The sequence below is a fragment of the Hypanus sabinus genome, unplaced genomic scaffold (genome assembly GCF_030144855.1).
Source record: "Hypanus sabinus isolate sHypSab1 unplaced genomic scaffold, sHypSab1.hap1 scaffold_135, whole genome shotgun sequence".
NCBI lineage: Eukaryota > Metazoa > Chordata > Chondrichthyes > Myliobatiformes > Dasyatidae > Hypanus > Hypanus sabinus.
Genome location: NW_026779420.1, coordinates 269545 through 295840, shown reverse-complemented (window position 1 = coordinate 295840; position 26296 = coordinate 269545). Strand labels below are relative to the sequence as shown.

At 46.3% G+C, this 26296-nt stretch overlaps 1 non-coding gene across 1 annotated transcript; it reads left to right on the top strand.

Annotated features, from left to right (window-relative positions):
- Window positions 1–8159: 8159 nt before the first annotated feature.
- On the top strand, window positions 8160–8232 carry trnav-cac (transfer RNA valine (anticodon CAC)). The gene has a single exon. It is a non-coding gene; the product is annotated as a tRNA-Val (tRNA).
- The last annotated feature ends 18064 nt before the right edge of the window (window positions 8233–26296 follow it).

Genomic DNA, 26296 nt, shown 5'->3' with positions numbered 1-26296 from the left:
AGATATGGTACACTAGATAGAACACAGAATATTACAGCACAGTACAGCCCATCGTCTCACGAGGTTCTGATAGCCTTTCAAATAAATTAAGTTCAAACTAACACATCCCCGCTGCGTCTGAATCAGAATCAGAACCAGATTTAATATCATCGAGATATGTAGTGAAACCTTTTAACTTTTCTGTAGCAGTACAGTGAAGTAAAGAATAAATAGATATAGGGGGGAAAACCTGAGTTGCAGGTGGCAGAGGGGAAGTAGTTGCTCCTGATTCGCTGAGGGTGAGCTTTCCGGCTTCTGTATCTCCATCCCGATGGTAACACCGTGTAGATGGCGTGTCCTGTTGGTGGGCAACTTTAATGATGGACGCCACTCTTACAAGAATCACCCCTGGTAATAATGATCGGTGAGGTACAGAGAATCTGTATTTGCCAACAAGCAGCTTTTATTATTTCAACTATAAAGCACATAGGTTCACAAGCCAACTTCACTCCATGACACTCCATGAACAGTCAATGAGGAGAAAAGGTATTACCCGGGAAAAGAGGCAACTGTGGCCAGAGAGACGGGAGGGAAGGACTGGGGATGTCTAGATGTATTTCTGTTGAACCACTGTAGCTGCAATCTGAAGCCCCTGATTTCCCTTTACGAAACGTACTGTTGATCTGTCTAAATTACTCAGCAGTTTATCAAGTTGCTGAAGGACCAGATGGACTTGACTCTCGGGAATGCAGGTGAGGCACCTTTCAGCGATCAGCGAAGGTCAGCCATTACCATTGCCGGAAAAGAGGTCGGTTCGGAAGACTTCAAACCTGACTAAATCGCCGGGCTAAGAAGCATCCTCTACCCAGCATCTTCTTAGCCAAAGGCCACCGACTTGAAAACAAGATGCATTACATAAGCACAACGTTGCAGTTTCGGAGGGAGATGTCTGTCCTCTCTGTTTCATGGAGACGGAAGGCTTCTCAGTCCACCGTTCGGAGAAGATAAGACGGTATTGTGGTGCTGGGTGGGGGGGGGGGAGGGTGGAACGGCTGTGTTGTTTCATGACTAACTCTACATGCTCTCTGTACATAGCGGTCTTGCCGCACCCTTGTTCCCCCAATCACAACATCCAATGATTGAGTTCTGTCGGTTCTCTTCATTGATCCGGACGGCACTTCACATACCGCCAGAGCAGATGTTAAGCAAGCAAACCATGTACTGAGTGCCGCGATCGGCAAACAAAGAACTGCCTACCCTGAGGACTTTCAAATCATTGCGGGGGTTTCTATCAGGCTTATTTAATGAAATCTAGGCTCATTTGTCACCAGCACATCATCCTCAGTACCAAGGGCTCCGGCACACTCGACCACGGTTAGAGCACGATCAGGAAAGCCTACCATTCCACCCCCGGACCATATTTCGGGCATTCTGAACATCTGGTTTTCTTTCTCCTACCTCCATCCAGGCGGAGGGTGAGGAACAAGACACAAGATGTATCGGCAACAACGTCGCGGGAATCGGAGGGCCGACTACTGAGTTGGTTTGAGGCGATAGACAGAAACAAAAATGACCCAGGGCTCATAAGAGAATCTGGATGTCACCATCTTTATAAAGACACTGGAGAGCGAGTGTTTCCCACCGATTCATTCAGAGTCCAGAGTGTTTCTTAACCTGAAGCAATGGGTGAGCACGCGGTCTGCAAAATGCTGAGCAGTAGATTCGTGACAATATTTATCACATTTATTCATTATTATTCATCTATAGGTTTCATTTCATATTTTGCTGGTTTGGTCGTTGCCTGCTGCTTTAGTCAGAACTTTATCATCTTCATTGGTGGTCTAGTGGTTAGGATTCGGCGCTCTCACTGCCGCAGCCCGGGTTCGATTCCCGGTCAGGGAATTAAGATATTGCCTGCTGTAATTTAATGTGTTTATTTTAAATTATTTTGTGTATTAACTTGCTTCCACAACAACCCGATTCCTGTCTGTGCTTAACCTGCATCCGTCTGATTCAGCACCATAAAATCACAAAATATATGAGCAGAACATGACATTGAGAAAAATATCGCAGGTGCAGTCTCAATAAAGCTGGAAATAACTGTGCGAGGTCTTACAGACAATACCCTGCAATCGATACAATGTAGAATTGATCTTCTTCACTCCTCACTGCACCTCAATCCACTCAGAGACGCTGTCTCTCTGTAGAAGAGGGTGACCATACATTTCCCATATTGGACTCTGGTCCTACTCACTCAGTTTGCCGACATCACCTTGACTCATTTGCCCGGGGTCATCACTGCTCAAATCTCAGTGAGTATTGTCAGGTCCAGTCGGGGTCACTGCCGTGTGCACAGGGACGGTGAGGGACAGGTACAGTGAAACACTTGCAGCATCATTGCAGGCTCGAAAAGACAGACAGTATGCAACGTATATATTGTACAATTCTGCGTCATTAACAAAAGATAGATATAAATCTTCTGCCAGTTTCAGGCTTGGAAATGATTCCTCAGGCAAACTGATGATATAGATTGCGAACTATTATATCCACGGGAGAGCATCCAGGCCCAAGAAAGGGCTGTTTATTCCTTTTCTTTAAACAGACAGACAACAGAAAGAAGGGAAGTGTCTAGTCCTTTTCAGCCAGCCCCGGCATTCAATAAGATCAGGCTGGCCCAGACTTTTTCTCAAACCTCCCCCCCCCCCCCCCATACAGCAGTTGCCGGTCAAAAGTCGGCCGGTCACCTCCACCAAATCTTCTACCGTCTCCCCAGGTGAGAGGCGATAAACCTCTGTCGCCCGCCTTTATTTCGACGCCCTGACAGCGCCCCCAGCTTCGATCAGAAGCATAGTGATATTAATGTTATATAATGGGACATTGTACTGAGTTTTGGATTTTGGGAGGCAGAAGCAGTCAGAGTCTGCGTGAGGGAACAACTCTTGAGTGAAACCCTTTCCGCAACTGGATAACACGTTGGATTGACTCTGCATACACGAATGGGAGCTAGGTAGGTTGCACGTCATTTGACGAGATTTGTTGATATCGGACAATTACACCGCTCAGTGACAATTGGCGAGGGTGATTTTGACGGAAGGTCAGCGAACCGATTTGTCTATGGCAATAGGCGGGGTCGCTCAATGGACAAAAGAGCAATGGGGAGTCTGTACAATGAGGGATATGAAACCGGCGAAAGCTTTTCACGTTCAGAGACCGTGCTGCCCACTTCAGTGAAAGGATGAAGTCCACTTCTTTACACTGACGCTGAAATATCCGTTCTCTGCATTTGATTCTTTTAGTTTTACAAGTCGGTAAAGCTGCAAACTACAAAGCGTTTATGCTGCCCAGAGGGGGAATGGTCAGAGTCGTAATAGAAATGAAAGTTGCACAATGAGTGTAAAAATCTCTAAATCTGCCGGCTGGTACGTAGTTGTCAACTGAACACAGACAGCAGCCAGGGTGTTAAATTTTTGTTGGCAGTGAGGTTTCTATTCCCTGGCGCTGCAGTTTGAGCGCTGCAAACAGGATTCGAACCTGCGCGGAAAATCCCCATTGGATTTCAAGTCCAACGCCTTAACCAATCGGCCATCGCAACTCCATCAACGTTCATTGCACCCACCGTAGTACTAGAACTGAAGTGATGGTTGTACTTGATTTATTTTCGGTAACGGAAAACGTGATTCATCATTCCAATACAAATAGTATAATTCGACAGCTTTGGAATTTGTTTCAACACAGTTACGTCAGAACGCGAATGTGGAGCGATAACACTGCCGTCAGTATCGTAAATGAAGGAGATTTCCATTGTTGGGGATAAAGGTCAGGATCAGAATCAGGTTTATAATGACGGACATATGTCAGCATTACATTGCTGCTTATATATTCTACCCCTCCGGAACCGAATGTTAAAATTGCATTTGCCTTCCTTTACAGCTGACTAAGCCTGGAAGTAAACATTTAGGGAATATTGCACAAGGTCTCTGCACCTCTGATTTCAGAAAACCTTCCCCATTTAGAGACTTTTTATCCTTTCTTCCAAAGTGCACCATGCTGTATTTGACAAATCTCCTCCCTTTCTCTTCAACTGTCTTTGATCTTCAATCTGCTTGGAATCTTTTGAGTTATCTAACACGTTCAAGTCAGGCTACGTTTCTTTAATTGTCCATTCTTCAGCCTAACTTTCTTTCAGAGTGGAGTGACAGACATAATTCTCCAGTCATCAGGATCTATTCTCGAATATCAAGTCAAGTCACGTTTATTGTCATTTCGACCATAACTGCTGGTACAGTACATAGTAAAAATAAGACTACTTTTTCAGGGCCATGGTGTGACATAACACAGTACAAAAAACTAGAGTAAAGTACGTAAAAAGCAACACAGAATAAAACTACACTAGACTACAGACCTACACAGGACTGCATGAAGTTCACAAAACAGTACAGGCATTACAATAAATAAGAAACAAGGCAATAGAGCAGTAAGGTGTCAGTCCAGGCTCTGGGTATTGAGGAGTCTGATAGCTTGGGGGGAAGAAACTGTTACATAGTCTGGTCGTGAGAGCCCGAATGCTCCGGTACCTTTTTCCCCGACGGCAGGAGGGAGAAAGGTTTGTAGGAGCGGTGCTTGTGGTCCTTCATAATGCTGTTTCCTTTGTGGATGCAGCGTGTAGTGTAAATGTCCGTAATGGCGGGAAGAGCTACACCGATAATCTTCTCAGCTGACCTCACTATCCGCTGCAGGGCCTTGCAATCACTATTGGTTCAGTTTCCGAACCAGGTAGTGATGCAGCTGCTCAGGAAGCTCTCAATACAACCCCTGTAGAATGTGATGAGGATGGGGGGTGGGAGATGGACTTTCCTCAGCCTTCGCAGAACGTAGAGACGCTGCTGGGCTTTCTTTGCTATGGAGCTGTTGTATGTAAATAATGATACGTGAAGGAGTGCCTACAGAATCTCTCCAGTTACCACTTTCAGGACCATGGGGTGTAGTCCAACTGGTCCCGATGACATCTAACTTCTGTCCTTTCAGCTTCACGGGCACCTTCTCCAGGTGATAACATCCACTCTCACTGATGCCCTCTGACACGTGTTTCTCGCTGCCTGCCATTATGCTGGCGTCTTCCACAGAGCAGCCTGGCGAAAAATATTCATTCAGTCCGTCCCTTTTCTTTTCCTCCCATTACTGCTTCTTCCGCGTCATTTTCCAGCTTTCTGATACCCACACTCGCATCCCTTTTAATATTCATATGTCTGAACAGAGGTATTTTCTCCAGTATTGGCCAGTTTTAAAAGCGTCCCAAACCTCCGGCTTCCCTCTAATGCTTGCTACATTATAAACCCTCACTTTTGGCTTTATGCTGTCTTTACTTTCTGGTATCAGCCATGGTTGCCTCATCCGCCCTTTCCAATATTTATTCTTATTTAGGATGCACCTTTCCCATTAACCCGTAAAACACCAACCATTGTGGATTTTCTCTCAGCCATGCTAGTGCCCCTTTCCAATCCACCTGGCCCGCTCCAGACTTGGGTCGCCGTTCTTTTCTGCGAGTAACAGGGTCGAGGACTATTATCGTCCCTGTTTTCATTTCTGCGAGTGACGGGTTCGAAGACAGTTATGGTCCCTGAGTTCTTTATTCTGCGAGAGTGTCTGATCATAAGACCCTGGGGCATATTCTGACCGGCAACCGATTGAACTCCCGCCAGTCCCGTTGGCCATTGTTCTTTGGGCGGTTCAAGTTTACCCTCACGTACTGTCCAGGATCCAAGATCGGGAAGCCGGACGCGCTATCCCGCCAGCATGACTCCAAGGATGACACCTCCATTCCCGAGACGATCCTCCCACCATCCTGGGTGAGGCCACCCTCACTTGGGAGATCGAGGCTAAGGTAAAGGAAGCCCAGCGGGACGAACCCGACCCAGGGAATGCACCCGGCGATGGCCTGTCCTTGCCGGTCTCCATCGGGTCTCAAGTTCTCCAATGGGGGCACACATCCCGGTTCACCTGCCACCCCGGGAGTGATCGGACCCTGGTAACGGACCCGGCGATCGCCTGTACGTGCTCGTCTCCGTCAGGCCTCAGGTTCTCCAATGGGGGCACACACCCGGTTCGCCTGACACCCCGGTAGTGATCGGACCCTGGTAACGGACCCGGCGATCGCCTGTACGTGCCGGTCTCCGTCAGGTCTCAGGTTCTCCAATGGGGTCACACACCCGGTTCACCTGCTACCCGGGAGTGATCGGACCCTGGTAACGGACCCGGCGATCGCCTGTACGTGCCCGTCTCCGTCAGGTCTCAGGTTCTCCAATGGGGGCACACATCCCGGTTCACCTGCCACCCCGGGAGTGATCGGACCCTGTTAACGGATCCGGCGATCGCCTGTACGTGCCGGTCTCCGTCAGGCCTCAGGTTCTCCAATGGGGGCACACATCCGGGTTCACCTGACACCCCGGGAGTGATCGGATCCTGGCTCACCTGAGGAAGCTCTTTTGGGTGCCGTCCACGGAGGGGGCACCCGTTCTTATGTCTCGGCTTGTTCCGTCTGAGCCCGGGGAAAGTTCTCTCATCGACCACCCGCGGGTCTTCTTCGTCCTCTACCTGTTCCTGGTTGTCCCCTTTCACACATCGCCCTAGACCTCTTCACCGGTCGACCCCCCTCCCAAGGAAACACAGCTGTCTTCATTGTGGTAGACCGATTCTACAAGGCGGTGCGCTTTGTGGCCCTCCCTGAACTCCCTTTCTCTAAAGAAACCGCAGATCTTCTCGTCTTCCGCCTCCACGAATCCGCGCGGACATCGTCTCCGATCGAGGTCCCCAGTTCATCTCGCAGCTATGGAAGGCCTTCTGTCAGGCCTTAGGTTTCATCGGCCAGCCTGTCATCCGGCTTCCACCCCCAGTCGAACGGGCAGACGGAACGGATCAACCAAGATCTGGAGCCATCACCTCCCGTGGCTTGAGTACGCCCGCAACTCTATGGTGAGCTCTGCCATTGGGAGGTTTCCGTTCCAGTGATCCCTTGGGTACCAACACCCGCTGTTCTCCGCGCAAGAAGAACAGATTGCGGTACCGTCGTTTCGGGACCATATTGATCGGTGCCGTAAGATTTGGGAGAAAACACGCGCGGCCCTACTCAGATCAACAAATCAACATAAGAAAACAGCCAACCGACACCGGACTACGGCACCGGAGCTTTCAACCTGGGCAGAGGGTGTGGCTTTCCTGCAAGGGCATCCCGATCAAAAGAGAACATAGGAAATTCGCCCCCCGCTTCCTGGGACCATTCAAGGCTGAAAAGGTTATCAATCCCACAGCGGTCCGCCTGAAATTGCCAAGGTCCATGCGCATTCACCCAACTTTTCATGTGTCTCAGTGAAAACCAGTCTCCGTCAGCCCCATGTGTCCCCCGGCTGAGACTCCTCCACCTGTCCGTCTCATCGACAACAATCCGGCATACACTGAACGACGACTACTGAAGTGCGCCGTCGGGGCAGGTGTCTCCAATACCTGGTGGACTTGGAAAGGTACGGTCCTGTAGAGAGCTCCTGGTTCCCCCGCTCCTTTCCCCGAGACACTTCCCTCATCCAGGACTCTAATCGGAACCATCCAGACAGGCCTGGAGGATCGCCGGGAGGCTCCTGTTGGCGGGGGGTGGGGGGGTTCTGTCTAGATCTCTTCTGGCAATCGCCTACCTGGCTATGTTCCTCAGGAATTGTGGCTCAATCACCTCGTTTAGTTCCCAATCATTCCCAGGTTCCAATAACTACGAACACCTGCTTTCCATCAGCAAATGCAGTGTAAAAATCCTGTGACCACAACAAGGAGCTGCCAGATCGTTGGTTGACTCGTGTTTGAGTAACCTCACCCCATGGTTCTTAGGACGATCAGTTCTAAGTCGAGCATCGTTTCTGAATTCTGTACTGAAACCAAGACCCCGGGTAAACACTGCCTTGTCACGCATTCCTCGCCCGTGTTCAGCACCTGGCTTCGTTCCACAGCCACGTCTTTGTAACACTCTACCTATACCCATATTCTAGGGAATAAAGTCCTAAACTATTTAATACGTGTTACTGAAAACGGAAAGGAACAGTGGGCAATGTTTTGTACTTATTGCTGTACTTCAGAGCAGGGCGGGGAGGGGGTGCCTCGGGTCATTGCTCAAGAGCGCAAAGCATTGAGCGCTTTGCATGGTTTCTGTGGTGTAGTGGTTATCACATTCGCTTCACACGCGAAAGGTCCCCAGTTCAATCCTGGGCAGAAACATTGTTTGGGTTTCAGTGCTTCAAATGAACTTGAGATCAACTTTTCAGTTTGTGTTCAAGTCTACTGTCATGGGCATCCAGGTGTAAATATAATGAACATTTGCTTTTCTAGCAGTAGCGCATTGTATTTCAAACCTGGCAAAGGTAACTTAAAGAAAGAAGAATTAATAGAAATTATATATAATTTCCAGTCGAATATAAACGGATTTAAACCTAAGGAGGTTCGTGGATAACGTACACTGCGTAACGGGAGAATTAGCCTTCAAACGTATTGTCATGTATTGTCGCATGAGGATGCATTGTGGTTTCAACGGAGCTCACATCTCAAATGTTGTCATTGTGACTAACATCAGGAAGAATAACCGTGTGCTGCAAAATTTTAAACCTACTTTAACATGTTAAATTGCTTTCTTTTCCCAACCCCCTGTATTCCACCCCTTCCTAGTCCCACCATACAGACTCTCTGTTCAAATTCTTCGCCACGGTCTTCTAGGTTCCAGCTTTTCCGTCTGCTTCTCCTCTCTCTCTATCTCTCACTCCCCCCCCCCACACACACACGCATTCAATCTCTCTGTTTTTCTTTGTTTTCTCTGTCGCGAGCAGCACCACAGCCACCCCACGTCAGCCGCGCAAATATTTGTGCTTCTTACAGTTTAAGCCGCGGTGAAAACAGTTGGTAACATCAACACCCAAATTATTCAGGACTCGAATCTGCGAGAGCCCGGTATTTACGGCATTATATTAATCTTCGGTTACCTTCTCGCCTTTATCAATACCGCAGAGATTTGGATTCTAATATAAACTTCGCGATGATTTTCCTGTTACTCCTCTAATTTTACCCCACTTTCTTGTGCCGATAACATCAGTCATGGAGAAGTAACAATGTAAAAACAAGGCCGTGCCGGAAGTATTCAGACTGCCTACTCTGATTAACATGCACCGGGAACATCTCTACTATCCATGTACCTATCCGAAATTTTCAAATGTTGAGATCGAGCACGTATACACCACTTGTGCTGGCAGCTCATTCCACACCCTCGCGATCCTCTGAGTGAAGAACATCCCCCACTTCTTCCCACTTGAACTTCTTATCTTTCAAATTTACCACATCACATCTGTTTGTACTCCCCACGAACCACAGTGGAGAAAACTTTTTTTTTGTATTTGCCGCATCTGTGCCCTCATGATTTTCAATACCTCTGCCAAATCTCCGCTCTAACTTCTACTTTGCAAAGAATGCAGTCCTAACCGATTGAAACTTTCCCTATAATCAATAATTCCATGCGAGTCAATATCTTTGTGAAACGTTGTTGTACTCATTGAACCTCGTGTATACCTTTCCTGTAGAAAAATAACCGAATCTGCGCACGATACTCAAATTAGGCCTCACCAAATCTTATATAACGTCACCCCTGAGACCGTTTTGCCCAGCAACCAACCTATTAACCCTGGCCAACCTATTAACCCTGGCCTAACCACTGGGACATTTAGAATTATCAACGAACCTAATAAGAGGTAAGTCTTTTTAATGTGCGAGGAAATCGGAGACTCCCGAGGATCCCGTGCCGAATAGGAAGGAACATATAATTTTCCTCACGGAGGAAGCCGGAATTAAACTCCGACGTCCCGAATTTTACTATCGTTATGCGAAGCGAACTGCCTCTGTACCCTTGCCTCGATATATCATGAGTCCACGTCGCCCATCTCTAATCACTAGTCATAAGATTGTCTCTCATTCGCCGGTTTGGTCTCTTTTTTCCTATCAGGACTGTGCCAGCACTGATGAATCACACTGTTCTCCAGCCTTGTTTTGCATTGGCTTCCCTTTTCCATTCCCTTCAGCATGTCTGGTGCGGTGTTTTGTATCAATAGTTTCATGAGCGCTGATCTCGGAACTGGGTCAAGGGAAACGAGAATCCCAAACGGGGAAGGATAAATAAGTAAATGCAGAACACAATCCAGAATATTTAACAAAATGGTTCAAGGGGTTCCGGTTAAATATCAGAGAATGTCTACAGTATACAATCGGAAAATCTTACTGTCCGTTGACATCCACGAAAAACAGACGAGGGCACCGAGGAATGAGAGACATAAATTACCTCTGAAATTTCCTCCTACAAACCTCAATGCATGCACACTGGTGATAGTCATTTCAAACCTGTCGGACTGATACTGACTCTCTGGTCTAACCATGACTCTGAATCTCATAAATCTATAAATCCACTCGGTTATACAAAAAAACGAAACCTAATTTTGTCCAAAATCGCCGAAAGCGCATGTTTTTTAATGCAGGCATCATCTGGAAAACATCACCGGCGCCGTTATCAGACTCCCCATATCCTGACTGAAATACAGAGGCCAGACCTCAATGCAATACTTCACATGTAGCCTAATGATAATTTTATAATGAATCGTCAGAAATTTGTCGATTCCCTAATAGTCAATTCATCGACTGATAAATGCAATCATCCCACAGCGCCTTCTCTACCACCCTACCAACATGTGTAGCCGTTTTCAATGCGGTGTGAACTTGGATCCCGAGAACCGTCTCCTCATGAATATTGTTGTAAATCTCAATACTACGAGCAAACTGTTTATTTCGATGTAATGGCCTAAGGTACAAAAAAACACAACAGGACGCCCAATCATTAGCAGGATGTAGAGATAGATGTATATAGGGAGGTAAGGGGAGGATACATTAAAAATAATAGGGTGTAATACTTGATGAATTTAATCTCCGAAATACTGCGCGGGACTGCCCAAGCGTCAACAACTTCGATTGGCTGAAGTGCGTTCATTGCTCCCAGGAATGCTTTGTGAGGTTAAATAAAAATGATACTAAAAGTCAAATGGTTGAATTCGATCACCGTTGAAGGAATGAGTTTGTTCGATTGGCTGATATGTTAGCGTGGAGGTTGCTTGGGACCGATGGCCATCACTCTGCTGGTTTACAGGTGTTTAGACAGAACAGATAGAACTGACTACAGACATTGAAGTCTAAGACCTTAAATACGCGGACCGTAGTTTAGGTGGCATGGGGTAGGAAATCGCAAATGACGCCGGGAAAGTGTGCAGCCTTTAGGAAAACAGTGGAAGAATGTTCCTGTTCGAATCAAGGGCAGTGATGACAAAATTAGGGCAGTTCATTTGGCAATGGTCATGGAAGAAATAAACAGATATGTCCAGATACAGGCAGCTTGGATCAAAACAGGTCCTTGTGACGTAAAAGGGTCATGGCAGCACTTTAGTAGATCCATGAATATTCCTTTTTTTTAAATTATAAAAGAGAAACGTGAAGTACTGCCTTTAAAATACTGTACAAAATTCTTGAGCATATGTACATGGGGTGCCACCGACTTTTGCACCGTACTGTAGTAATTTTATATTCGCACTGTACTGCTGCAGAAAATAAATCATGGCATATGTGTGTGATGATAAACCTGTTTCATACGTTGATTTCAATTGTAGTCTGAGAGTGGGGAGGGGGGCAGGGTGAGAGGGGATTCCAGGGAAAAGCGGATGGGGGTGGGGAAGGAGCGGAAGCACCGGACTGATATTCTGTAATAAACAATAAAGAAATTGTTTGGAATCAATTCTCCTTGCCGGGTATTTCAGGGATTTGTGTGCCCTGGTATAACATTCCTGCCATCTACCCCACAATCCTCCCGTGGAGGTCCATCCTTGTCCAATCCTTATCAGAACCTAATGTATTGAAAGTGCGGGAGACAGCTAATGTTGTGTCCTTATATAAGGGAAGCAAGATACAAGCCAGGGAACTACTGGTTGGACAGCTTTACAGCAGTAGAGAGTCGGCGAATGGATGGGGTTCGGACTGGCAGGATTTACCTGCAGAGAGAAGTAGTATCGCTGACATGCAGTGAGCTTGACAGAGTGAGCAAAGTGCAGGTGGAATTCAGTGTATGGAGGTGTGAGGGATACACTTCGGAACGAAAGGTTAATGTGTCGAAACGTTTCTAACTGAAGAAAATTCAGAAGTAATAAATACATAAGGAATTTTGGGTCTTTGTTCTAGATTCCCTGAAGGCTAATTTACAGTGTATTTCGGAGTTATGAAGGCAAATGCAATGTGGGAACTCATTTCCAGTGGACTCGAATTTGCTGCCTCGGAAGGTGTGGAGAACAAGTCACTGAGTCTAGTGAAGAAAAGGGTTTAAATATTTTGATTGGAGAGGGTGCTAATGGCTTATGGGAGAAAGGAGATCGAGGTTGAGGAACAGATCACCCACTAAAGGATAGGTGAAATAATTCGATGGAACGAATGGCCTACTTCTATTCCGATATCCTGTGGTTTAGTTGTTTTATCCCATGTCAATAGATTGTCTGAATCAACCATCGGGCCTTCACACACAGCCTTACTAAATCGCCTGTCGGTGGCTTCTACTACATTGCGGTCATTACATCTCTTTGTTATTGATTAAAATACACCCAGGGAAACAAAGAAGGCAGGTTCCTTCCTCATAAATTCAGGCAATAACCTTTAGAAATTGACTCGCTTCAGATGATAATTCGACTTTGAGCAGAATATTGTGAGTAGAACACATCTAAAATTTCATACCATCGCACTGAACACAGGTAAACTCGACAGTTGAAGTTAGGATATCGGTAGACGTGGATATTGCCAGCGGACTGAGAACTGAGAGACGTGCGGATGTTGGATACCATCAGCTAACTCTCTCTGCGGTGCTGCCTGAGCAATCTGAGCAATCCGAGCCGGTCCCGATCTGATCTCCGGGCGCTCAGTGAATTCCGCCCCATCTCCGGATGACGGCAGTATTTCCGCTCGGAGACTCGTTTCCTTTCCGTCGCCGAGATGCAACGGCTTTGTAGGTCAGTTGAGTGTTGCGTATTTACGTTGTGATGAGGGATACATTATTAAAAGAAGGATGGCGGTAAGGAAAACGGGAACATGGGGAAAAATGAGGAAAATAAATTTAATGAGTTTAATAACTGGTAGGGGGTTGGCGTCGCGGGCTGTGGGTCTTTTCCCGTGCTGTGTCGCTCGGGCACGAAACCAGTTTTATGCTCCCTGCAACCCCACTCTCCTGTGACAGCCCGTTCTACAGTGTGCAGGTGGACAGCACTGCGATTGCCTCTGAGAAGAACTTAAATAGCTTGTTTATTAATTAGTTGAATAATTGACATGAGCGGCTGTTTCGCAGCATTGATGAACTGCTCTCTAAACTTGCTCTGAGTTATTCCATAAATAAAAGTGTTTGTGCAGCAACTGAACACCAACAGTATGTCTCCAGTATGTTCAAATATGTATTCCGAATCGTTGTAATTATTCTGATCCAATCCGGCGATGGTGTAATAAAGGAATTCGGCAACTTTTACTGACCACAGGATGATGAAGCTTCCGGAGATGGTGAGAAGTAAGATCACAGACCTCCTCCTGTTCTCCATCTCCGGGTCACTGCGGTTCTCCGCCTTGCTCTGACCCCTCAGCCCCTTACGGACGCGACTCGTCACTAAAATGTGTCTGACTGTCAGAGCGTTGAACAGCAGTATTAATACGAACGGGAGTAATGGTTTTACTGTGGTAAACCAGTCATATCCCACCCACCCGGGATCCGTATAGTAGCCCGGCTTTGTAATACAGTCCCAGAGTATATTGCCGATCACTTTCACTGGACGATATTGAAAGAAGTCGGGCACATCCTTAAAAAAGAGCAGGACGCCGGTTGTTGTCAGAACCACAGCGGCAGTTTTCCCGGTGCAATATTTTGCTTTCTGATTCTGACAACAGATGGCGACAAACCGATCAAATGTAAAGCTGACGGTGAACCAGACAGGACAGAAATTGAACTGCACACGGGGGTGATGTCCAGGAAAGTCCCGGGGAAGTAATAATAACTGACCCGCCAAAATATGACCGCAAAGATGATGGTTAGTAGATCCGCCGTCGCCATGGCTACCAGGTAGCGAGTGGTGCAGGTAGAGATGCCGCACTTTCCCCGGGACAGGATCGCAATCGCCACTAAATTCACTGAGGGAACTGCAAAAAGAAAGAGTGAATTACTGTCTCACCGTTCCGTGGGTCTCAGGGCAGAGACAAGCTGGAACTTTGGACTCTAGTCATTTCTGGAGGTTTAAAGGTTGCAAAGCGGGAGACGCAGATGCCACACACGCGTGCCTGCTGGGTGAAAGGTAACAGTTTTCTGTACTGGATAAAGAGCTGCGTTTGGGAAGGATGCATTGTCAACTGATCGCTGAGTGTGCGTTGGAGAAATAAATATAAATCTCCTGCCATCAGTTTTTCGACTGATGTGTAAAGGCTGGATACCTCGGCAACTTTCTCAGGGGTTGTGTTCAGATCCCCCTTTCCTGACACATTCTCCATACGGCGGAGTCCCTCCCCCTCCGCCTCGGTCGATTTACAAAATTCAAAGCGTTGATTTCACCTGTTCGCATGTCTTCGTCTCCTCCTCGACTCTCCTTTCTCCCCCACCCAGAGGCTCGCTTCTTTTAAATTCTACAACTGCTCTTATCCGCGGTTCCTTCTCATTGTATCAGAAAATTCCCAGTTTCGTTTTTTAAATATTCTGGACTTTTTAGACATCTTTCATTTGGTGGTTAAAGCATCTAATTTCTGAAGCAACGCCAATGTAGATGCTTCGCAGCAGTTTCTCCTTTGGAGTTTGCCTCAAAACACTGCAGATTATTCTAAATTATTTTAGTTTCTGAGCCGAGTATCACATGTAACACAGGCCGTCTGACCTTTAACAAACACCGCTGGTTTGGCTCTTAACTCCCACCCCACTACACGGAAAATAGAATATGCAAACTAACCCTGTTACAGTAAAACACCCACAGACCCTGATTTGAATTTTCTATGCTCCCGATGGTTCGGAGTTTGAATCACAAACGATGTTTACCGGTCTCCCCTGAATCCCGCCGGTGATTTGCTTTATCCGTTCCATTCAAACTTGCAGCAATTCCTTAAAAACAGCGCAATACATTTAAAATTGAATTTGAAGCACATTGCTTGATCAATACGAAATAACACCAAGGAGGCCGTAAAGGTACCGGTCACGATGGACTATTGGAGTTTACTTTGCCAGCGAATTTCCATTGATAAGTCAAAACTGTCTTGCATGAATCCACTTCCCAAATCTACCGCTCTACATCTCTTTAAGCTACCGGTTTATTTTCAGCCGAGGGCACTGCAAGGGGACTGCTGAACGAACACGCAGTTTGGCCGCAGTGTCTGCACCGCACTCACTGATACACCGGCATCACAACGCTTTCGGTAATTGACCGAGTCCAAGTACTGTGCACACAAATCTGCAAATGTTAGTTCGCCTCTGTCCTTACCAGGAACACCGATAACGGAAACGATCAGGTAATATATCTTTCTCACACGGTAAAATGTTTCAATCATGCCGTGTGAGATTCAGCCTGTCTTCCAGCCGCCCGCGATCTCGCTGAAGAAACTCTGAGCTGATGAATCTCCACGGTCATTCATTTATGCTCGAACCAGCACATTGAATATTCAATGCTGCACAAGGCTGACGTTTTATTTCCCAGAGATAGGGTAAAAATAAACATGATTTCATTCAAGTGAAATCCCAATTGTGATGAGGTGTGGGTAGCTTGACACAAAATTACAAAATCTCAAAGACGATTCGAGAAGTCAGTGAACGTTGTTGGGAAACGCTCTCCGGCTCATCTCTCGGTTTCATGATTGTTGCTCATCTGGTCCATTCCAAGGCTTTGCCGTCCACCGATTTCGTCATCAAAGGTGTAACATCATGGTTTGCTCTGTTTCACTCCAGAAATTGCCTCGGTTACAGGCGACAACAATAGAAATATGGCGTTTGTTTGTTGCTGTTAATGCAATAACCAACATAATCTCTCGTTCCTCTGAATGAGGAAACAAAGAAATAGCGGACGAATTCAATAACTCCTGTCTTTTCCCACCGTGAGAGACGCCAGCAGTATGCCAGTCGAACGAGACTATCAAGCCATAGAAGTTGCTATTACTGAGGAGAAGGAGCCTGGGAGGCTGACAGATGTGGAGTTAAATTTGTCATCTGGACCAGACTGAAGAGACTTTAGTATTCTGAAACAGGGATCTGCCAGACTGTGGAAGCATTAGCGGCGAACTTTCAATACTAATTGGAATTTGGAATAGTCCACATGACTAGAATATAGGAAATGTCAATCCACATAACTTGTTACGAAGAGAGATAGTCAATAGACAGAACATTATACGGCAGGTAGCCTGACCTCAGAAGTTGAAAAGACGAACCTTTATGAAGGATGAGGTCTCGGTGACATGGAGACACATAATAAAATCGGCCGAATTACGGAAAGTGCGGCCTGAAAGCTGTTGGAATTGTTTGTCAACAATAAAAGGCAGATGAGATAAACGGAGATCAATGGATGTTGTTTCATTGGATTTTCAGAAAGCCTTTTACAAGATGCCACACACGAGAGTGCTAAAGAAGGTAGAACGCCATAGGTATTACTGAAAGATGCTATGGTGCATAGAAGATTGGCTGAATGACAGGAAGCAAGGAGAATAAATAAACAGGACTAATTCCTGTCGGCGTCGTTTGAGAAACGGTCAGCCCTGAAACGCCGAGAACGGGTCCCATTCCTCGAAGAACCGAAGTCAGCGTGTAACTCCAGGACAGGGTCTTCAAAATATTCTGAAAGGAAAAGAATAAAGACATTAAAGATGGAAATAAAACTGTTTCCGAAGATGCAAGCAAATGATTCGCCGTTTAGAGCCTCCTTAACTTCGCCACGTATTCTCGATTTACTCTGGAGCATGCGTCGCCGGCTCTCGTAACCTTCCATCATCGCAGATGTACGTCAGTTCATCGATCTCTGCCTTCAGTGTGTCCAAACAGCTGCTCTGTTACCTCCTGCGGTGCCTAGCAGTACCTCGACGCTCAAACTCACTCATCGCCATGGATTTCATAATGGGATTAGCACCTTCTGATGGGGCCACGTGGTCATGAGAGTGGTAGATCAGTCGTTCAAACCGGCCATTTAATTGTCCTACCCAGGCTTCCGTCAGCCGATGAGACGGTGATCTTAGCTCTACATTTAGCACACCTCCATTTCTTCCGTCAGGACAGTATGCAGTGCCGACGATCCGAATTCGTCTCCGATCTAGAGAACCTTCTATCTCCTCCTCCGACATCAGTGGAGTTCTCCTCTGGTGATTATCCGCAGACCAACGGTCAGTCAGAATGAACAAATCAGCAATTGCATGCGTTTTTCAATGATATACCGTCTCTGACCTTTCACATGGAAGAAGTATGTTCCCTTCACCGAGCAGTCCCACAGGCTATACGCCTACTCTGAAACTTGTATATCACCCTTTGATGTCTTCCTGGCTACCAGCCTCCGCTGTTCCCTGCGGAGGAGCCCGCGTTGGAGGTTCCGTTAGCCAGAGTCCTGGTACGCTGCTGCTCAGTACCTCGATGAGGACATGGAGGGCCATTCCAGCTGCCATCTATGCCTACTGCCGCCATGACAATTGCTCTGCCGCCCATCTAGACCTAACAGGCTTGGGGAATTGTCTGGCTGTCCACTTGATATCCGCCCCGGTTTGAAGATAATCCAACGCATCATCCCAGTCACTTACCGTCTCCAGCCGTCACCGTCCCTCAAGATCACACCTAACCACCACAAGGTCTACCCCAAGCCAGCTGTCTACCCCAAGACGGCCCAACCTACCCGATTCTGCACCTCCAGAACCTCGGACGGTTAAATGCGCTCCAGTGTACACGACTCACAGGTTGTTGGATGATCGAATAGAAGGGATGGTGTTTATTGGGTGCCGTTGTTGCATCTTGGATCCTTCGCTCAACGATGATTTCCATCTAATGGATCCGGTATATCCTGGAACTTTAAGGATCGGCCGTCGTTCGTTGCGGGGATCCTACCAATTCTGCTCCCGATGACATCTCCAAGCCTGCACATGTAGGTCTAAACGCAGCTCGTGGGATTACCCTGCCACCCAGTGAATACTCGTCATCCACAGCCTATTCAACCCCAGCTCTCAACCACCGTCATTGTGCTATCATAGAAACAGCCGTCCGCAACCGGTCATTCCTCGCTCTCACTCTGCCTACATGAAGTAGACCTTGTTGACCGCTGTGTTTAGTTGCATTTCGCTCTTGTTTCGTGGCCCCTCGTAGCTTTTTTTTAAAAATTTGCCGACTGTAATTAACGTGGCTTATCCATCTCGAAATGGGATCAGTTGCATTCTGACAATTTGGAATCTACTTGCATTGGGGTAGCGACTTAATTAGACATGGAATGGAAAGCCATGTAGGGGAAAGATTATGACCCTGCACCGGTGGTTGGCGGTGCAGCTGCAGAACAGGAACATCTGGTCTAACTCTTACTTGAGCTGTTATTTGCGCTATCGCTTGCGGCAGTAATGCCAATGTGAATGCCGAGAAGTAAAGCCATCGAAGACAATAACGAGAAACAGAAATGCCTAAAATACCGGTATGAACTTAGTTGATCTCTTTGATCTAGCTCATGGACGATCAGCTGACTGCAGCGATCGTTCACGGATTTGTATAAATCACTAGCTGAATATTCTACAAAGAGGATAAATTTAAAATATGGTTTCTTAGGACTGCATTTCGGTGAATGACCAGCGTACGCTGTGACATCATCACTTTGGTCAGCGACTGTGCAGGAGAAAACATTATCATGATGGTCAACAATGGGCGTGGATTAGTAATGACGCCGTCATCTTTGCCAGAAATGATATCATCATCTCAGCTCATCATCATCATCATCTTCAGCAATAGCAGCAGTGATAACATCAGAGTGGCAAGTGACGTGTTAATCAAAGCGTGGTGCAGACCATTCAACTTATATAACGGAAGTATCTATATGAGCAATAAACCAGACACGTAATCATTCAAACAGTTCAATAGTACAGTCAGGGTGTCGGCTTTATGTCAGCTGTCGTGCTATCCCAGTCCAGGTAGTGATACTCCAGAGAATCAGACAGATGTGGGTGAGTGCGCTTGCTGGACAGTTTAAGCACCTTCATCAAATTGTGTTTCACTTCAATCCCCATCTGCAGAGACCACTTTATTCTATTCATTTTCTCTAATTACAGCAATATTTACAAATTATTTCAAGATCTTTCACAAAATGCATGGAGGTCGGTGATCAGTGAGGTGCCTCAGGGATCTGTTCTGGGACTCTTACTCTTTGTGATTTTTATAAATGATCTGGATGATGAAGTGGAGGGATAGGTTAGCAAATTTGCTTATGACGCATAGGTTGGGGGTGTTGTGGATACTGTGGAGGCCTGTCAGAGGTTACAGCAGGACGTTGATAGGATGCAAAACTGGGCTGAGAAGTGGCAGATGGAGTCCAACCCAGATAAGTGTGAAGTGGTTCATTTTGGTAGGTCAAATATGTTGGCAGAATATAGTATTAATAGTAAGACTCTTTGTAGCATGAAGGATCAGAGGGATCTTGGGGTCCGAGTCCAGCTGTGCAGGTAGACTCTCAGGCTAAGTATGCATACGGTGTATTGACCTTCATCAACCGTCGAACTGAATTTAGGACCCGAGAGGTAATGTTGAAGCTCAATTGGACACCGGTAAAAACCCACTTTGAGTTTTGTGCTCAGTTCTGGTCGCCTCACTACAGGAAAGATGTGGAAAGGCTGAAGAGGAAATTTGCAAGGAGGTTGCCTGGATCGGGAGCATCCCTTATGAGAATAGGTTGAGTGAACTCAGCCTGTTTACCTTGAAACGACGGAGGATGAGAGGTGACCTGATAGAGGTGTGAACGATGATGAAATGCATTGATCGTGTGGATAGTCAGAGGCATTTTCCCGGGGCCGAAATGGCTGCACAAGAGGGCACAGTTTTAAGGTGCTTGGGTGTGGGTACAGAGGAGATGTCAGGGATAAGATTTGTTTCGCAGAGAGTGGTGAGTGCGTGGAATAGGCTGCCGGCAACGGTGGTGGAGATAGGGTCTTTGAAGAGACATTATTTGTTTGTAATATACATACATGATCTGGATGATGGGGTGGTAAATTGGATTAGTAAGTATGCCGATGATACTAAGGTAGGAGGTGTTGTGGATAATGAGGTGGGTTTTCAAAGCTTGCAGGGAGATTTATGCCGGCTAGAGGAATGGGCTGAACGTTGGCAGATTGAGTTTAATGCTGAGAAGTGTGAGGTTCTACATTTTGGCAGGAATAATCCAAATAGAACATACAGGGTAAATGGTAGGGCATTGAGGAATGCAGAGGAACAGAGAGATCTAGGAATAACTGTGCATAGTTCCCTGAAGGTGGAGTCTCATGTCGATAGGGTGGTGAAGAAGGCTTTTGGAACGCTGGCCTTTATAAATCAAAGCATTGAGTACAGAAGTTGGGATGTAATGTTAAAATTGTACAAGGCATTGGTAAGGCCAAATTTAGAATATTGTGTACAGTTCTGGTCACCGAATTATAGGAAAGATATCAATAAATTAGAGAGAGTGCAGAGACGATTTACTAGGATGTTACCTGGGTTTCAGCACTTAAGTTACAGAGAAAGGTTGAACAAGTTAGGTATCTATTCATTGGAGGGTAGAAGGTTGAGGGGGGATTTGATCGAGGTATTTAAAATTATGAGAGGGATAGATAGAGTTGACGTGAATAGGCTGTTTCCATTGAGAGTAGGGGAGATTCAAACGAGAGGACATGATTTGAGAGTTAGGGGGCAGAAGTTTAAGGGAAACACGAGGGGCTATTTCTTTACTCAGAGAGTAATAGCTGTGCGGAATGAGCTTCCTGTAGAAGTAGTAGAGGCCAGATCAGTTGTGTCATTTAAGGTAAAATTGGATAGGTCTATGGACAGGAAAGGAGTGGACGGTTATGGGCTGAGTGCGGGTAGTTGGGACTAGGTGTGATTAAGAGTTCGGCACGGACTAGGAGGGCCGAGATGGCCTGTTTCCGTGCTGTGATTGTTATATGGTTACATGGTTATTTAGATAGGTACGTGGAACTTAGAGAAACGGAGGGCTATGGGTAAGACTAGTAATTTCTAACGGGATATGTTCGGCACAACTTTGTGATGCTGTAGTGTTTTCGTTTCTATGTTCCTAAAATAAATCTGTTCGTTTGTTCTACGTATCCATACTATAAGGAATTCACTACGTCGCTTCTTGACTGTAATTAATCTGATTAGGATTGTGCAACAATTCACCCTTGATGTTGTTGCTACACATCCTGTTTGGAATCACAAAAACGTGTATATTTATCGCAGCATACAATATACATTTGTTCAAATGTTAACTGTATTAATCGTCTAGTAAACATGGGTGAAAGTTGTAAATGATGTCGTCTCGATATTCTAATGTTCTCCGATGGTTCCATTATCAGCAACACGGCGCACCTATTTTCTTAAATTATGCTCTTTATCCACTGAATAATGCCGCGGTTTGCTTCGAGCCCGGAGCCCGCAAATATATGAGCGTAAGACGTCTTGAAAATAAATGAATAACACCGAATTTCATTTAGATATACAAAAATAAAAATATGCCGGAAAATCACTCTCTTTCTCTGGTGGCTTCGAAATGTAAGCACGGCCCAAAATGATGACACAAAGAAAAAGAGTATTTTCGCTAACCACCTGGTCATTCTTTAAAATAGTAACAAAATGCAAGTTCAACGTCTTTATTTTCTGCTGTCATTTTGGTCGATCGTTGGTACATTGTCCTCACACCTCTGCCTCTAAACTGTATTACCGGTAAACTCCAATCGAAATCGACACGTTCCACGGGATGGAAATTCTGCCTGTCATCTCCTTCTTTGCAGCCGATCACGAGTTCCATGTATGGCTGTAGTTTTGAAGTATTGATTCTGCAGTTTGTGAGTTTTGGCATTGCCAGCATTTTTATTCGCTGTCAACGGAGCGGGAATGACCAGTAAATTTATGACCAATGTGTGCCAATATCGAGTGTCAGTGTGATCAGATGACTGGGCATCATCGCTGACAGTGTGATTGCGTTGAGGAACATGTTTATAAAGAGGGATATTTTCGCTATGTCCATCAACAGACTGGACGAGCTACGAAAGTACAAATTTTGCCGAGGGGATACTGAATATGCAGTGACATTCTCTCTGTGTCCAGCAGTGAGACCCAATAACATTGCGTTACAGAGGGAACCGGACAAGCAGGGACATTATCTGTGTGGTTGCTGACAGGTCCGAGTAAGCAGTGATGATACCAGTGTGGCCAGTGATGTACCACTGGAGCGGCAACAGTTCTGTTCATTCCCGTAATGGAGACACCTGAAGGAGGGAAATAACCAATCTGTCATCCTTTGCAATCGATGGTGAAATGCCATGATTTTTTTTGGGGAAAAAAATTCTCATTTGAGCGGTCTATCCATAAGTATTATTGTCATGTTAAACGAAGACTGGTGAATGACACCTGTTCGGTTTTAATTAGCAGACCCACAAGCCTCTGTAGCAGGTCAGGAACAATCACACTATTGGAAGTATTCCATGGATACCACACTCCTTCCCCGCCCTCCCACCCCGGAGTGACCATGTGGGGTTTGGTATCACACAATGAACCGGATCAGGTGACAAGTCTCTCCGTTGCTGAGCATATCGTACACAGTAACCACAACTCCCTAACATTTCCCGTTTGGGGACACACTTTGGGGGTGATAAATAAAGCTCCACACTGTATCTGACCAGTGTCCCAGGGGTAGTCGCCCTCAACACCTTACAACATTCGGCGCAGGGGATTTCACCGTTTAAGTGTTAATTTGTTTACCGACTGCCTCTCCTTTTGGAATAAGAATCCCAGGTTAGGTTCCCTGCGGCCGAAGATCTCCTCCAACGCTGCAAGCACAAGATGATTCGGGGAAGAGCGATTTTGCTGTCTGCCCGTGGAACGGAGACTAATGAAAACCGATTGAGAAGTCGGGGACTGATTTATAAGTCTGTGACTAGTAGCGGGCAGTAGGGATAGTTGTTGGGTCCTGAGGTTTGAGCGGTACAAATTGCTGATGAACCTGAGTATCATATACACTCCACCGCGTATCAAACATAATTTTGTAAGATGACATGCCGAATCTTTGCAAACGTCTAATAAAACAGAAAGGCTGCACTGGCTTCTTTATAACTGACCAATAAGACCATAAGATGACGATGGCATTCGTCTGTATCGAAGGACAATTGCTATTTGTGCTGAACAAACCAAATGGAAATGTGGTCCAGAGCTGACCACCCCCCCCCCCCCCCGGGAACTATGCTGCTAATGAGAGACAGAGAGATGAAGAATAGGGGTAGAGGCAACTGCTACAGATAAGAGAGAGACGAATGATTTAAGTATTATGGCTTCTTCACTGATGGAAAGGTAAACAATCATTTGCTACAAGGACACTTCTTTGCTCGTTAACATTCTTGCTGAGACAGCAGGGAGTGGCCGAGTTTGATGGACATGGTCATTTGAGTTGATGGACCGCTGATACACCATCAAGGGGAGTTAAACGACGGGTCTGCGGAGACACAGATAGACAGACCAGTGGACACTGAAAGAGTGTTGGGCACCCACAGGAAGGTGGGGGGACTGAAGGATCGGTTCAGGAGAATCGGTCCAGAACACGGTGGATGAAGGCAGACCGGTGGGGACTTGTGTGCGTCCGCCCTTGCCTGGGTTGGACGAGTCAGTCACTGAAAAAACGGTCTAGCCCGGAACGGAAGGGTCATAACCGATGACCCCCCAACCGTACAACGGAACAAGAAGACTGCGGAAGGTTTGCCTGCTGCCGCTGCTCAACTCTCTCTCTCTTTCTCTTTCTCTCTCTCTCTCTCTCTCTCTCTCTCTCTCTCTCTCTCTCTCTCTCTCTTCTCTCTCTCTCTCTCTCATCTCTCTCTCTCTCTCTCTCTCTCTCTCTCTCTCACTCTCTCCTCTCTCTCTCTCTCTCTCTCTCTCTCTCTCTCTCTCTCTCTCCAACATTGCAACACAACAACAACTACCTCAGCACGAACTGAACTGAACTGAACTTTATATTCTTCTATGACAATTCATTTACCCCGAGACATTGATAGAGCTTGTTTCTTGTTATTGATTATTATTCCTACACTTCTATATTTATTATTGCCAACCTGTTTTATAAGTATATTTGCATTATTGACACTGTTTTGCTTATTTTACTAACAAACACCTCTAGTGACGGTACCACCAGTACTCCAACGTATCATTCCTTTTCTGCTGGTCTGTTAACCCAGTCACGGGGTACGTAACAAATTGGTGCATCGTCTCGGGATTTGAATTCGCTAATTGGGGTGCCGGTGAATCTGGATAGATTTCCCTTATCTGATCTGGTTGTGTGAAAAAACCAGAAAGGCAGGCAACAGAATGGATGTTGACGAGTGTCTGTCAAGTCCGAACCCTGTGGGTTTAAAGACGGCTAAAAAGTCTGAGTTGTGGGAAATGCTGGAGTCCTTGGAACTCACGGAGGTGAAGAAAGGGATGACGAAGCCTGAGATACAACGTACGATAGCTGAACATTATGTCACGATGCAGATATTCAAGGCGGAGGTGTTAGAACACTTTCCTGCGGGGAAAGGGGAGTTCCAGTTACGTCTAGAATAGATGCGACTGGAGAGAATTAAGTTGGAGGGGGACGAAGCAGAGAAACAGCGACAGTTCGAGAGGGAGAAATGAAACGTGTGGATAGCGGGGCAGACCGTGGGGAAAGTTTAATGTTAGTCAGGAGATTAGGTTGGTACCTCCGTTCGAGGAAACGGACATTGATCGGTACTTCCTGCATATTTAAAAACTGGCCGCCAACCAGAAATGGCCTAGAGATAAGTGGGTGGTGTTGTTACAAAGTGTAATTAAGGAGAAGGCTCAAGGAACATGTGCGGCGTTGTCTGAGGAGGTTGCAGAGGATTATGAGGAAGCAAAACTGGCTATCCTTTGGGCCTATGAGCTTGCACCCGAAGCGTATAGATAAAAGTTCAGGGACTTAAGGAAGCAGTGGAATCAGACGTTCACAGAGTTTACCTCGAGAAGTGTGTCTACTTCGACCCTTGGTGCGCTGCAGAAGGGGTGGAGGAGGACTTCTATCGCTTAATATAGTAGATCCTGATCGAAGAATTTAAAGATTGTGTTCCTGATAATGTCCGGACATACCTGAACGAGGAAGAAGAATAAGCCCATATCAGAATCTGCCAAGCTAGCAGATGAATACGCCTTAACCCACTAGATAAAATTTTCCCCAAATAAGAGCTACCAGAGGGGTGGTAGAGACGGTAGAGAAAGCCCACCGGCTAAGTCAGAGAATAAGCAGGGAACTGCTGGAAAGGGTTAGGAGGAGGAAAAGCAGGCTGGAAGGAAGTTTGGCAAGTTTGGCAGCTTCACGTGTTATAATTGTGGGAAAGCTGGTCACATCGCATCTAAATACCTTGCTCCGAAGAAGGAGACAGGAAACGGAAAGACGACAACCCCGACTGGTTGCATTGAGCCGGTCAACAGCCGGATGAAGAAGGCGAGGTTAGATAGAGCCCAAGAGGGGCGTGAGAGGTTTATTTCGGAAGTGATGGTATCTGTGAAGGAGGGAGAAACTCCAGTTTCAGTGCTGATCTGGAGAGATACTGGGGCTGGTCAGTCATCGATCCTAAGGAAGATGTTAGAATTCGGTGCTGAGACCGAGACTGGGGAGGTAAATGTGATAAAAGGTATCGGAAAGGGGACTGAGTCCGTACCTTTGCTCAAGATATATCTGAAATGTGACCTGGTATCTGGACCAGTCGAAACCAAGGTGCCATTAGATGAGGACTGGGCGGTAGTACACTAGGTGATTCTGAAGGTTTATCGGGGCGAAATTTTGAACCTGGCTCATAAGATACCCCTAGGTGGACACTTGGGAGTGAGGAAGACAGTAGATAGAGTTATGAAAGATTTTTACTAGCCGAATGTGAGGAAGGATATTATCGACTATTGTAGAAGGTGTCACACCTGTCAGGTGGCAGGAAAGCCAAATCATGTTATCCCTGAGGCACCCCTTAGACCGATACCCGCCTTTGAGGAATC